The sequence below is a fragment of the Bidens hawaiensis genome, unplaced genomic scaffold (genome assembly GCF_021521415.1).
Source record: "Bidens hawaiensis isolate Kalapana, Puna unplaced genomic scaffold, B.hawaiensis_p1.1 tig00050037_1, whole genome shotgun sequence".
Classification (NCBI taxonomy): Eukaryota; Viridiplantae; Streptophyta; class Magnoliopsida; order Asterales; family Asteraceae; genus Bidens; species Bidens hawaiensis.
The window spans coordinates 16162-32322 of NW_027498977.1; positions in this window are offsets into that span (position 1 = coordinate 16162).

Genomic DNA, 16161 nt, shown 5'->3' on the forward strand with positions numbered 1-16161 from the left:
ACCAAGAGCTCCGGGAAGAAAGTCTTTATGCTGGCAATGACAAATTATTTCTCGAAGTGGATTGAGGCTGAGTCTTTTGTTCAAGTCAGAGAGAAAGAAGTTATCTCATTCATCAAGCGCAATATTCTGACAAGATTTAGAATCCCGGCAGAGATAGTGTGTGACAATGGCTCGCAGTTCATCGGCAAGAGAACCACCAACTTCTGTGCCAGTTGGGAAATCAAAATGATCACTTCAACACCTGTCCATCCTCAGGCTAACGGACAGGCCGAATCAAGCAACAAAATCATCATCAATAACCTGAAGATAAAGTTAGATTCTAAGAAAGGAAAGTGGGCCGAGGAACTACCTTTTGTTCTTTGGCCAGATAGAATCACTTCAAAAAATGCTACTGGTCAGACTCCTTTCTCATTGGTGTTTGGAGCTGAAGCAGTTATCCCGACAGAGATGGTTATCCCTACAGCTAGAGTCAGTCATCAAAATTCCAAAGATAACACTCAAAGTCTACTTGAAGATATAGATGCAGTAGAAGAACTCAAGGATTTAGCAAAGATCAGAATGGCCTCTTATCAGCAAAAGATAGCAAAGTCCTACAACAAGAATATCAGGGTTCGTAGATTCCAGGAAGGGGATTTGGTTCTCCGAAAAGCCTTTCATAATACTACAAATCCTGCAGATGGAAAGCTCGCACCAAAATGGGAAGGTCCTTACTTGATTGAGTCCAAAGCAAGAAAGGGGGCATATAAATTGTCTACTTTGGATGGTGACTCGCTGCCAAGGGCTTGGAACGCTATCCACCTCAAAAAATATTTTATATAAGATTTCTATCCCGAAGATAATTGCTATCCTGAGGTATGTAACAGTAATGTTAAACAACTAAGGTATGTATTCGAATTTACATTTTTATTCATTTTTCAATATTACTATTCTTTTATCATGGTACTTACTTAAGCATCGGAGGGGTGTTAGCAAGGCTAACACCCACCCCTCACTTAGAGTTGACTGTTTTGTAGCCTGAAGACATGTGGTATCCCCACATGGGATGAAATATATTTGGGCCTTGTCGCCAGTATATCTGGGCCTTGTCGCTAGTCTTCTTGGGCCTTGTCGCCAGTTTCTTCGGCCTTTGTTTGAGAGACGGGGCCAGCACATGAAATATAGTGACTTGTTACCTCGTTATCCTCAGCTATTGGTTTGAATCTCAAAGTTTGTGGTAGATGTACCATTTCCTAAGGTTTAAGGGGTTTTCACCTCTTCTTAAGGGCCTTGTCGCGAGTTTATTCCTAAGGTTTAAGGGGTTTTCACCTCTTCTTAAGGGCCTTGTCGCCAGTTTATTCCTAAGGTTTAAGAGGTTTTCACCTCTTCTAAGGGCCTTGTCGCCAGTTTATTTAGGCTTTGTCGCTAGATTGTTGAGGCCTTGTCACCAGAATTTATGAAATTATTTTCAGGATAATTTTGATATTGCAACATCATCGTTACATCCCTAGGATTAGAGGAGCATCCTGAACAATGGTCTTATTGCAAAAATAAGGTGCTCTAGACATTATCCAAGTTAATTGATATACGATTCTGGTATGATTTCCTATTTGTGAATATTCTATCTTTCCTATTATTTACAAGATAAAATTTATGTCTCGGTATTGGTTTGTTGAATAAAACTTAAGTTGTTACTAAGAAAATTTTCATTTCTAACAAACTTAAATTTTTCTCTAAGAAGAAAAAGGGAAAGGATACCAATATAAGTCATAAAAAGTTATACTAATATTATCATGCAGGAAAAGATGATTCGAGTTTCACTCAAAATGGAGCCCATCCACCTGAAGCATCATATTGTTCTAAAGCAGGAAATAAAAGACGGTTTGGGCTTCATCCTGAACCAGGATCCCTCCACCCAAACCATTATCCTAAGCATGTCATATTATCCTTACACAACCTAAATAAAAATTGTTTTGACAAGCATCACGAACACATTAACACAACCGGAACACCCGGTTCAAGCCTTGTCACCTTCACCATGATCACCCTTCTTCTTCTCCGACTTCGTCACCTCACCAGCCTTGGTTTCCTTCACCTCTTCACTGGCACCAGCATCCTTGATCACTTCAGAAGTACCTGCCACATCATCTACTTCAAACTTCTCCCCCCCCCCCCTAGCATCTTCAGCTTCTTCTTCCAAGCCATGGAGTTCCAGGAGTCCATTCTGTAGCCCTTCGCTTGCACTTCCTCCGACATCTTGAGCATTGACTCCAGGATGCTAGTGGCTGCACACTTCTTGGCTTCTTCAAGGAATTCAGTCTTCTCCAACTCAAATGAGGCTCTGAGATCCACAACCTCTTTATCCTTCTTTTTGAGTAGCTTATCCTTTATGTCAACAACATGTAGAAGATCGACAACCTTGACCTCAGTCTCTCTCTGAGCCGATTCAGCATCTTGGTATCTCTGACGGTAACCTTCAGTTTTCTGTTATCCCCAAATTAACATAAGTTTTTCTGCAGTTTACTATTTTCAGGATAAATAGAAGTACTTACTGTTCCAAGAAAGTTGGCAAGAGCTTGTAGCTTCTCCACAGCATCTGTAGTACTCATGTCGGCAAAGGGCTCGGTCTCAGCGGAAGTAGTGGCTTTCCTCTTTTTTTGTGCAGCGCTTTTATGGCGAGTCTTCGGAACTCTCACTACTGGGGAGAGGGTATTGGAGTGTTCTTGTTTAAATACGGTCCTATCTTTGATAAGATCGTCCAGGCCGACTAAGCTGAAAGAAGACTTTGGCTTTGGCATCCCTTTACAACAATTTATCAAGTTATTCCCAAGAAAGTGAAATCCTAAGAATTTCATGAAAAAACAAAAACTTACCAGAAGACATACTCTCAACAGACTTCGCGGCGGTCACACTTGTTTCCCCTATTTCTTCTTCTACCCAGAATTCCCTATCCTCTGTCGGAACCTTAAACAACGCCTTAAGCCTTCTGTTCGTATCCTTCATATACTTTATCAAATCCTCAAACACAACTGCCAAAAAAAAAAACGTATTAACGCAAATCATTTGCAAAAAGAGATCTTATCCTAAGAATTTCCTACCATTGTGAACCCATTTAATAGGCAAGCTCATTCCATCAGGAATGGAGTCGCGGCGGATGAAAAAGAATTTTTTCTTCCACTCAGGGTCACTACTGGACACCTTGGGAACCATATAAAGGCAGCTGGATTTAGATTGAAGGCAGTAGCGGAAAAGATCTGTGGGTACGAAGGTTATAGCTCGCGGCTATCTCAGGTAGGCCTATCGACAACCCATGGGTTTTATTCAAACGATCTACAGTAGCCAAGACTCTCCACACCATTGGCATGACTTGGGAGTACGAAAATCCAGTGACATCGAAGAACTCCTTGAAAAGCGGAGGAAATGGATATGAAAGGCCGATTGAAAAGGGGTAATAGAAAAAGAAGACCCAGGTTTTAGAAGAGAAGTCAGCCTTGACTATAGGATCATATGGTCTAATAATAGCTTCAGCGGGTAACATGCCTGAGTCTTTCAGGAATCTAATGTCGAGATCTTTAAAGATGCACTGGTCTTCATCGGTGGCGGGGATATGAGCTTGGTCAACGAAATCTTCTAAGGTTACGAAAGAGAAAGAATTGGGCACTCGAGGGGTCCTCTTCCTCATTATTGTTCGAATCGGAAGAAAAAATTTCAGAAAATTAAAGAAGATGAAGAAGAAAGAGACTGACCTGGAGATTCAAGCGAGAGAGAGAGAGTATTTTGATTTAGAGATATGGGAATGGGTTGATTATAACCTAAAGGAACAGTTATAGGGTCTCCTCAATCCGCGTGCAAGTCCTTTCAGTTAACAGAAGATATTTTACTCTTTGAAATTTGAAATTTTTACAGCTGTCACGCGCTATCCGTAAAAATTGGGGGCAATTGTTGGGTATAGATTTTTTATCCTCAGGATGAGCTACGATTAAAGGATTCTGAGCTATCCTGTCAACACTAATATTCCGAGGATGATATTTGACTAATTCAATTGTCCTATATTACTTATATTTGTTTTGCAGATAAGATCACGTGCTAAATATGCTAATTTGAACGTGGACTTGCAACGGCTAATGTTTGGACTTCGTCAATTGGAACGTGGGCAAGCAACGGATTATGGAAGAAATAGTCTAGGGTTTCCGGATTATTCAGGATAACAGTTGTAACTTTTTTCTTATATAAACGAGCTGATAATATCATTAGAACACACACCTTCACTTACCTAGCTACTAGCATACACTGTAACACATAGTTTACGATCACTTATCAGCTCCACCATTTGTAACCACCATTTTATTATTAATAAAGGTGATGGTGATAGTTTTCACCGTCCAGGGGGTTTTTTGTGCCGGAGATTATTTTAATCACGTACCAATTCGACCAAAGATTACGTTGTTAATTTTTTACCGAGAAAAGATTATCATAATCAAGGGTTTTTTCCCTCGTAATCACGTCATTGTGTTCAATAATTTTACCATTAAGCACCCCACCTCACGCACTAATTTAATCAAAAGTTAGTTTGCTAATTTTTGACCGAAACTTGTACAATTTAAGGTAAATGATAATGTACATATGTGTACATTACGTAACAAAAGATTAAATCAAATTATACACATATGTATAATACGAAGTGTTTTTTTATGAAACCGGAATACAATATATAAGACTTTTGATTTGTTCACTTTTTTGTTTTATGATTTTTTAAATATTTTTTTAAAGGTGTTTTTAATGGTTCAAGATGGTTCTCAAAGTTCTCAATTTTTAAATGGTTCTCTTAGGATCCTTACCATATATATATATATATTATAGGGGAGGGTTATCTAAAAAATAAGTAGTTTCATAGAAAGACTAGGAATAAATCATAGCCGTTGGATCATGTTAATTAATGGTTGAGGTTTAAAATTACCAATAACCGACATAGTTTCATAGAATTAGTCTTTCATCATTATAACCGACATAGTTTCCTATAATTGTTCTTTCACCATAATTTGTAATGCCAAATGTCAAAACTTTGTTGGTTCTTACCATTCCTAGGAAACTACTTATTTTTATTTGAACCATTATATATATATACACACACACATATATATATACATAGGATTAGGATCTTGTGAGAACTATTTTGAAATTGAGAATTTTGAGAACCATTTTAGATCACAAAAAAACACCCTTTTTAACAAAAAAAAATAATAAAATTTATAAAACAAAAAAAAACTAGAAAATAAAAAAGTAAAAAAACCAAAAAATTTTATTTTTCATCCTCGTTTTATTATAAAAATAAAAAATTGAACAAAAAATATCGGTTTAACAAAATTATACACATATGTATAATACTTATTTTTTTAATTTTATACATGTTTTTTATACACATATGTACAATTTAAGGTAAATGATAATGTACATATGTGTACATTACGTAACTAGAGATTAAATGAAATTATACACATATGTATAATACAAAGTGTTTTTTTATGAAACCGGAATGAAATATAAGAATTTTGGTTTTTTGACTTTTTAAAAATTTTTGTTTTATGATTATTTAAATATTTTTTTAAAGGTGTTTTTAGTAGCTCAAAATGGTTCTCAAAGTTCTCAATTTTCAAATGGTTCTCTTAGAGCATTCACAGCCCATTCCCTACCTGTATCCTTATATATCATATAATTACATTAAAAAACACTTTATTTTTTTCAGTTTAATTAAATAATACTTTTTATACCTTTATCATTATCTGTTCTCTTTCTTTCACTCACAACCACTTAGAAAATATTAAATATTATAAGGTATGAACAGTGAAACTCCAAATTTAACTTTCTCGTATAACATTTTCTCTCTCCTCCACTCATAACCACTCATAACCATACTATATAATTTACAAACCCCCTCACACAAATATAGGGAATAGGCTGAGAATGCTCTTAGGATCCTTAGACCATGTGTAGTGGGAGAGTTATGAGTAAAGTTATGGCCTATAACTCTCCCTTACACCGCCCCCCCTCAAAGTTATGAGGTAAAGTTATAGGTTTAAAGTTATGTACATAACGCGCATGGAAGACAAAATAAAAATAATAAAATAATAAAGTTAAGGCTTTATGAAGGCTTTATGACTACACTTAAGGCTTTATGGAGGCTTTATGACTACACTTTATTTTTGTATAAAACCATAACTCTGACTCGGCGCCACGTGTCGCATAATGCCTGAGGGTGGGGCTTTATGACTACACATGGTCTTACCCAACATATATATATATATATATATATATATATATATATATATATATATATATATATGATTGATTTCTTTTGAGAACCGCTTTGAGTTTTAGAACTCGAAAGAACTTAACGTAATAACTTTTTTTTATAAATGTGTAATACGTAAGTGTAAGTAATGTACAAAAAATTACCGTAATATTTTACACACCAAATCGACTTTTTTCACATGTGTAACTAAAGTTTAAACTTGTGTAATCAACAAAAATCTTTATTCTCTCTCCTGATTCATTTTTTAATCAAATTTAATCTCAGCCACATATTTTAACTTATTTAATTAAATTAAATGTGTGGTCGTTCTTAAAGTTCTTACAACTCATCAAATTCTCAAAATATCCCTCCCCTATATATATATATATATACAGGGGAATGATATTTTGAGAACTTGATGAGTTTTAAACTTTAAGAACTCAATATGTACCACACATTTAATTAAATAGGTATTGAATATAAGGCTGAGAATAAATCTGACTAAAAAATTAATCAGGAGAGAGAATAAAGATTTTTTTTATAATTACACAAGCTTAAATGTTAGTTACACATGTGTAATAAGTCGATTTAGTGTGTAAAAAAATATTGTAATTTTTTTACGTTACTTACACTTACGTATTACATGTGTGTAAAAAAACAAAAAAAAACGTTGAGTTCTTTCAAGTTCTTAAAACTCAAATTGGTTCTCAAAAGAAATCAATATATATATATATATAGGGTAAGGATCCTAAGAGAACCCTTTGAAAATTGAGAATTTTGAAAACCATTTTGAGTCACAAAAAAAAACCTCAAAAAAAGATATTTAAAAAAATTATAAAACAAAAAAAAAATTGAAAAGTAAAAAAACCAAAATTTTTATATTTCATTCATGTTTCATAAAACAAAAATTTGTATTATATACATGTTTATAATTTCATTTAATCTTTAGTTACATAATGTACACATGTGTACAATATCATTTACCATAAATTGTACATATGTGTATAAAAAACATGTATGTACATATTATACATATGTGTATAATTTAGCTAAGCCAACACGTTTTTTATGAAACCGGGATGATAAATAAGAATTTTGGTTTTTTTAAATTTTTCATTTTTGCGTTTTTTGTTTTATGATTGTTTTTTATTTTTTGGTTTTTTTGTTCCAAAATGGTTATTAAAGTTCTCAATTTTAAAATAGTTATCAAATGATATTGATCCTATATATATATAGGATGAGTATTATTACATAACTATAAAATTATTTGTTAGTAATAGTATATTTAATAAAATTTATTTTGTTTGTTAAAAATAGGAAAAAAGAAGAAAAAGAAGAAGAAGAAAAAGAAAAACATATCATTTCTTGCCAACCTATATATATATATATATATTACGGGGTTTGTGTTTCTTTTTCGTGTCTAATATTCATAATTTTTTTGTGCATTTTAATTTTTATGTATTATAAAAAAGTTAATAAATATACTTATGGATTAATGATGAAACAGTTTCAGAAATAAATAACTTGTTATAACCCGTTTAAAAGCTATGGGTTTAGTGAGACCTATGACCCACTTATTTTTTTTATAATAAAATTGTTTCTTATTATAAATAATATATTAGTATATATATTAACAGGGAGATTTTCTCCCCCTCACAAAAAACACTATTTATTCTACTATTCAGTTAAATAATATTTTATTTTTTTATTAATTACTATATATTTATTATTTATATATATATTCTAACTTTAGCAAAAAATATATAGAGATCTATACACTGTCACTGTCTCTGTCTCTTGGTCTTTATTACCTTTACTTACTTTCTTTTTCAAGTAATTAAAATAATTTAATAAACAAAAATTTTAAACTTTAAACTTGGGTAAGTGTCGATATTACATGTTTTATTTGTCAGTTAACTATTTTTATAACTTTGCTTCCGTATTTCTTATAGTTGGCCTTAATTATCGAAAGTTTTATCACGATTTAAAAATATCCCGTCGTCACATGTTTTTAAATCCATGCTTCGACGTGCGCGCCTTTAAAATATGTTTTTTTCTTACAAATTCATGTTTACGAATTTATGTTTGTACCGCCGATACTAAAAAAATTTGCTTTGGTTCACAACTATAACGTTGCGGTTTTTTGGTTTTACATATGATAATTTGTTGTATTTTGGCATTGAAGGGTTTATTTCTTTTGTTTAGTTTCAATGTTGTAACCTGATACAAGATGACTTTGCGTCAACTCGCAACACGTTCGTGGTTAACGTTTTTACGTATCTTTTTTTCCGATTCAATGGTCTCGTCGCGAAGCGCGGGCTTAAATCCTAGTTTTTCTTAAAAAAATTGGATATTAATATTTAGTATATCTATACTTTATAAGATTTACATATCAAATACTTGGTGAGATTTATTTTGAAAACAGTGAGATGTTATAACTCGTTTAACGTTATCTAGGTATGGTGAGACCCATACCGTGAATTCGGGTCAAATGCACTTGAAGTCTTCATTTACAAATAAAACAATATGGTGGCTTGAGTAAATGTAAGAAACAATCATAAAGCTTTTAAATGTTTCGTTTATTTACGATGGTTGTTTTATATTATTTGTTTCTAATATTTATTTATGTTTTGAATTTTTATTTTTTTTATTGTATGAAAGTTAACAATATACTTATGGTTTGATGATAAATTGTTTCACAAATAAATGAGATGTTATAACCCGGTTTAAAAGCTATATTGTTTGATGAGACTCAAGACCCGTTTATTTTTTTACTATAAAATTGGTTTTTTAATTATAAATGATACGGAGTATATATCTTGTTTTTAAATAAATAATATATTAATTTTTAGTATATCCCTACTTTATAGGATTTTTAAATCAAATATTTGGTGGGATTAGTGTTTAATTTAATGAGATGTTATAACCCGTTTAAGAAATATATGGGTTTGATTAGACTCATACCCATGAATTCGGGTCAAATGCATAAGAAGCCTTCATTTAAAAATCAAGGAAATCTGGTGACTCCAAAAAAAGGGGGAGCGACTACATTGCGACACGTAGGATTTTATTGTTTTCGTTTATATATTATATATATATATAAAAGATCAGTATCATTACAAAACTGTAAAATTATTTAAGAACTTGAATGGACATTTGAAACTAACATTTTTTATAAAAATTTTTGTATGTTAATGTTCTTTGAGATTAATTTTATAATTTTTTATATCTATATACAATTACAATTTTGATAATTAGTTTTTATACATGTCTATGTTTGTTTGACACCTATGTAAATTTGTTAGTACATAAATTTTACTTATATGTAAACTTGTGATTAATATATGTAATTAAAAACATTTATATAAAATATGATAAAACTACTCTTAAATAATGTTAATATATAAAAAAAGTAAAAAACAATTTGGTTGTTATGGGTTTCTAAGAGTTATTAACTTTTTTTTTAAATGATACCAACCCTTAAGATGAGTATCATTACAGAACTGCAAAATTATTCAAGAAATTGTAAGAACCCTTAAAAACTAACGATTTTTATAAAAAATTTTGTATGTTAATATTTTTTGAGATTAGTTTTATCATTTTTTATATCTATATCTACAATTACAATGTTAAAAATTAGTTTTTATACATATCTATGTTTTGTTTGACATATATGTAAATTTGTTAGTACATAAATTTTACATATATGTAAACTTGTGATTAACATATGTAATCAAAAAATTTTATATAAAATACGATAAAACTACTCTTAAATAATGTTAATATATAAAAAAAATTAAAAAAAATGTTATGTTGTTAAGGGTTCCTAAGAGTTATATATATATATATATATATATATATATATATATATATATATATATATATATATATATATATATGCGCAATATATGTATAATATCATAATATCACCTCATTTCAGAAATTTAAAATAAGAACTAAGTGCTAGCATGAGATAAAAAAGTTGCCAAATAATGGATGAGGAGTTTTCTAAGGATTTGAGAAATGTTTTTCTTCTTCTTCTTTTTTTCCCTATTTTTAACAAACAAAATAAATTTTATTAAATATACTATTACTAACATATAAACAACGCATCAAAACATGAGGTGGGCCTAAGTAAGAAGCTGCCCACAGCCCAAAACGGATATTCAACAGTCCACCACTCCACCATACCCACAAATCCCAAATTACGGTTTAAACCAGCCCAATCTTTTCACAACGGAGATTGGCTCCGATCTATTCTTTATACAATGATAACTTAGAGCTTTGATGTCTCATACTAGATTCACCGTCGAAATTGTCTTCCAGTTAAAAGAGCATATCATCTATCGCCAGCCTACACTGCAACAAGACACATGGCATGAAACATCCTTGGAAACTTAGTGAATACGTAAAGGTCGTACTAAACACAAATATATTCGAAATCTTACACCATTAAGAGATTGCTAGCCACGCTGGTTGAGCCATCCAACATGACACAAAGGAATGCTCCACGATCTCCTCTAACGCCCCACAAGCCGGGAAAAGTAGTATTCCCACATCAATGTTTCTTTTTGCAAACAATGTGATACTAAAAAAAATTGACCTGAGGCAGCCTTTATTTCACAAAAAAAAACTGCATTAGGTGAAGTTGCATTAGATCTAGTGCAACCTTTTTCTTAGATAACACAACTGTTTTCTTCAAATGCAACACTTTTAAAGGTTGCATTTGAAAGAAACAGTTGCATTATCAAACAAAAATGTTGCACTAGGTTTAATGCAACTTCACTTAATGCAATTTTTTTTGTGAAATATAGGTTGTCATAGACCAATTTTTTTGTATTGGAACCCAATTATTCCAAACAAACTTTTGTTGGATTGATAATATCCAGCCTAAATGTAACCAGACATCAAATATTACTTTCAAACATTTAAAAATGAGACATCAATACGTAACATCATACTTTCTTGTTTCTACGTCCATCAAATGATAGGACTATCAGATCTTGTTGGCTAACTAAGGTTAATCCAACATACAACAAACACATTTTTAGTAATGACACTCTTCATAATGCATTGCTAAAATTAAGCTACGTCGGACTCCATAGAATACAAAGAAAACAATTGCACATGAAACCGCCAACGACCCAATACGCTTTTAACACGTCTATCTTAATAATTAGATGCAATATTATTCATGACGTAACACAAAACAATGTCAAAAAGGACAAACCCGCCCTCATCACTAGTCTGAATCACCACAAAATAATCCAATCAAACTTAACAACGAATAGAGATCATTGTCGCGCCTAAGAGCACCTTAGGCATCTAAGGTCATATGTTCGTTTGTTTTTTTATTTCTAATGCACATGAGTTAATTACAAATCATTATAATAGAAAATAAAAAAAAGTGTTTAAAGTCGGGCCAAAATCGTGTCTTGTTAAGTCAGACCCTCGATCATCCAAAACCTTATATTATCTGAAGACACTCTCTTGGTTCGATAACAATTACAAACTATTATTCTAAAAACTTTCGATATTGTTTAGAGACGATTCATGATCATGATCTTGGTTAAATTGTCTATTCTTTGAACAATCCTATGATTTTGGAAATCACTCTCCAAACAAACCTATGATTTGTCCATTTAATACATCACAAGCCAATTGACATGGGAAAATGTATATTAAAAGTTATTAGATAAAATTCACAAATTAGGTTATAAAAGGGATTCACCAAACAAAGCTTCACATGTTGGCAACTATATTGGTCGTGTAATGACACGGTCTATTAAGTCTGAATATCGAATTCATGGACGCCCACCAAGATGGACAAGTGATACTGAATCTATATCGGAAACTAGCATGACTCTTTAGATGATTTTAGAAATAACATAGAACTAAAATAAATTATTGAACTTGAGAAAACTAAATGGAAACTGAATCTAAGATCAACTAGCACAAAAAGAAAGCATATATGGAGAAACGACTAACTAGGCTAAATATCCAATAGGTACTTAACTACTTAAGGATAAAGGGGGTAACTCTATGTAAACATATCTAAGCAGCTCGTTCTCACACAACTCTAGCCTAATCGAACAATGAAACAAGATACACCGGGTTCATATCACCTCTATGTCTCAATGAAGGTGAAACTACTAATTAAATACCTTCATACAAGATTCCAATGACTAGTTCGACCATAAACAAATCAAGAACATCGAGTAATTAAACAACCTAAACATGCAATCCTAACTGAATGACACCAAATTAACCAATCAAGACAACACGAGAAATCAATGTTCCAACAATATCATATAATCAGAGATCAACCACACCAAAGAATAGAAATAGACAAGATCAATTAAAAACTGAAAGTAGTTAAATACATCAATTATCATCCATAACCTAAGTAGTACCAATGGCATAGTTACTCACGACAATCAACAATGAAAATAAAAACTCTATGTTGACAGATAATATTGGAAACAAAAAACTTAATATAACACCTTAAAAATATGTTTGTACCCACCACAGAAATAGTGGTAGCATAAATAACCAAAGAAACAAAGTAATCAAACATGTTGAAAAACGATTATTCAAACCGCTACATTAACGAACTATAAATATTGTATTCTAAATTCAAGTAAATCTCTTTGAAGATTGTATATTTCTTGTTAAAGTTTAGGAAGCTTTTTGTTTTTTATAATCGAATACATAAGTGTTTTTGGTGATGATTAAGTTCAAGATCGAGTAAATATTGATACCGTACAAAATAAAAAACCACTGTTTATTTAACACAAAAGTGTTTAAACGCAACTACAATGCATGCATTGATGAAATTCACATTTCACACCCTCATACCCTCATCTTTCTTGGTTTCTGAATCTTTTGCTTGATATTTTGAAGTCCAATACTCTTTGATTTCGTCGGCTGTTCTTCCGGGAATTCTTCCAGCAATTAACGACCATCTAGAGTTTCATCGCAAAAGAATTTTTTTTTAATTAGTATGAGTTAACATTATTAAAAAAAAGTACAGATATAAGATATATATAATATAACAGATTTCACCTCTCTCCGACAAGATTAAACATCAGAGTGATTAGATTTTTCTCATCTTCCGAGAATTCAAGCTTAGATTCTTGAGTTGATTGCTCCTCTGCGGACAAACACATTAAACCGGAAGAAATGAGGGCCATATATTTTTATCCCATATCGATTATGTCAGATGACCTATTTTTAAGCTGTAATTGTAATAAAGTATTAATTCCAACTTATTTTACTTCACGTATTTACTTAATACTATATGCCCATAAATTAATGTTCAATAAGTAATTTACAACAAGAGTCAATTTACAGTCATACAAAAATTTGTCATGTGTTTATTTTTCAAGAGATATCCAATTATAAGGTGCCCTAATAGATGGAGGGTTAAGCTGTGCAAAGTGTAGGTATAGGCGGACCAATTAATATTGGTGTAGTGGTATGGGTTTTGCCATCCACAAGTATGATAGTAAGGGGAAATTTTAGGTGTTTAAAAAAGTTCGTTGTGGAAAAAAAAAGATCGAGTAGATTAGAATTAGAAGGCTTATTTTTAGAGTATAGTTTTGTAATCCTTTTATATTTATTGATCTTTATAATTATATGATAAAGTAAATACTTAAAATTATACGCCACGGCAGTTCTAAAATGTATAATTCACCAAAAAGTGGTCATCAAATTTCCACGATTTTTCTCTATTGTTGGCATGATGCAAATGAATTTTCATTTTTTCTGTCAATTGCAAAATGACATAATTTAGAAATAGACATGCACAGAAGTTATGTAAATAGCAATATGACGTCATGTCGTTTACAACAAATCTAATATTTGTTGTATAAAAATAGCGTGTTAATATGATATAGGTAGCATAGTTTTTGCGTTTGGATGGAGAGAGAGAGATTTCATTAGAAACGTACCTTTAGAATTAGAAGAGCTATCATTTGAAGTGGAATGCTTGTTAATACTAGACATTGAAAATGAGATGGGAGAGTGAGGATTGTGATAACTCATATTAATAGGAGGGAATAAAGTACTTTTTCATCAGCTTTTCTTCGTGGGTTTTCAACCTTTTTTCACTACAAGAATGAAAGTTAAGTAGAAAAGCGAATGACCAAAGAATGGTAGGTATAATAATTGGAAGCTCGTTGTTTGGTCCAACGCAAGATTGGTAGCTGTTCAACCCTTGCATTTGTTTGGATATGTAGTCTACTTACTCTAAAGACTAATTAGATCCTTACGATTAGCTTGCAGCTCAATTGTATCAAGATGTTTGTTAAGGTGAGAGCTCATGCTAAATGATGAGGGTTATGTTGAACTTATTGGATCAAGTGAATCAAGAAACCAACCAAGATATTGCATAAACGTTATGCAACTTTTTTTTAATAACAAACAGGAACGGAATACCACTAACTCAAACTACGAAATAAATTATTATAATATGACAGATAAATAATCTTATCTTAAACATTAAGACAGATGTTTTGGTCAAAAATCGGTTTTAAAGATAATATAACCAAATCAGTTCTGTAAGGTAGAGTGCTTGAACAACAATGGTGATTATGTAAACGAAATAAAGATTAACACAAGGATTTGTTACGAGGAAAATCCCTTGATCGGATGATAATCGCCGGCACAAAAACCCCGAGTGATGACAAATCGTCCATCACCACTATATTAATCAAAAAAGTAGGTTACAAGGGTGGAAACTTTGATCACTGATAACAATAATTGTTAAGTGTGTGTATTGCTAGAATTGCAGTTATGATAAGTATACGTCGTGAGTAATGTATTGTTATTTGTGACCTAGCTGATCAAGCTTCAATATAAATACCAAAATATAATAACAAAATGTCCTATTTTTATGCCACTTCCTCCATGGAGCAGTTACACGATTTTGACCAAGTTTCTAATCCACTTGGATGGCGAAATAATAGGGTAGACTTATTCTTTATTCGTTGTATCTACCAAAATATCAATATAACAATGAGAACAATCGTTAGTCTATAATAAGTACTGAGGATCCTTGATCCTGACAGGATCTGGAACACATGCGAAGGATAACTGATCCAGAACGTATGCTAGGATAACGTATCCACGGTGTCAAATTTTTGTGCCCTTAAAAATGCACCCAAAATGACGATTGTGAAGGATCCTCGAGGCTGATAGTCGAAGGATCCTTGATGAAACATTCCTAAGGATCATGGTTGGAGGATGGATGATCCTTGTTGAAAGATTGAGGATCCTTGAGCATGTTGAGCTGTGGACCCTAGTTGAAGGATGGATGATCCTTGTTGAAAGATTGAGGATCCTTGAGCGTGTTGTGTAACAACTCGGTTTTTCCATTTTAGTTTACCCGACTTGTTTTATGTTTGGATTATTTTAAATCAACAAAGCATCGCGTTATTCGAGTTAATATTATTTTATTAATAATTGTTTATTATATTTATTTAATATATATATAATAACTTTGATTTATATTCAAATTTAACCTAAACTAAACTTTAACGCGTAACAACCCTGATTTTTGGGCCTAAATTTTTTTTTCCAAAGCAAATCAACTTGCACGGGCTTTTGAGGTGATCAAATTTCTCTAATAGAAAAATATCACAAGGATTGTTTCGGTAAGTTAAAGATATTATAATCATTACCTCTTAAAATAAAACAAACACATACAGCGTATTAAACGCCGATATAACATTTATAGTTTAGAACGCGGAGTGACAACACCAAACCGTAAGGCGACTAAAAAGTTGAATATAATATCATATTTTGTTACTATCAATAACTAAGATAGAGTATATTGTTGTGGCTACTTGGGTACAACTTTAAGTATTAATGAGTTAGCCTGTATAAACGACCGA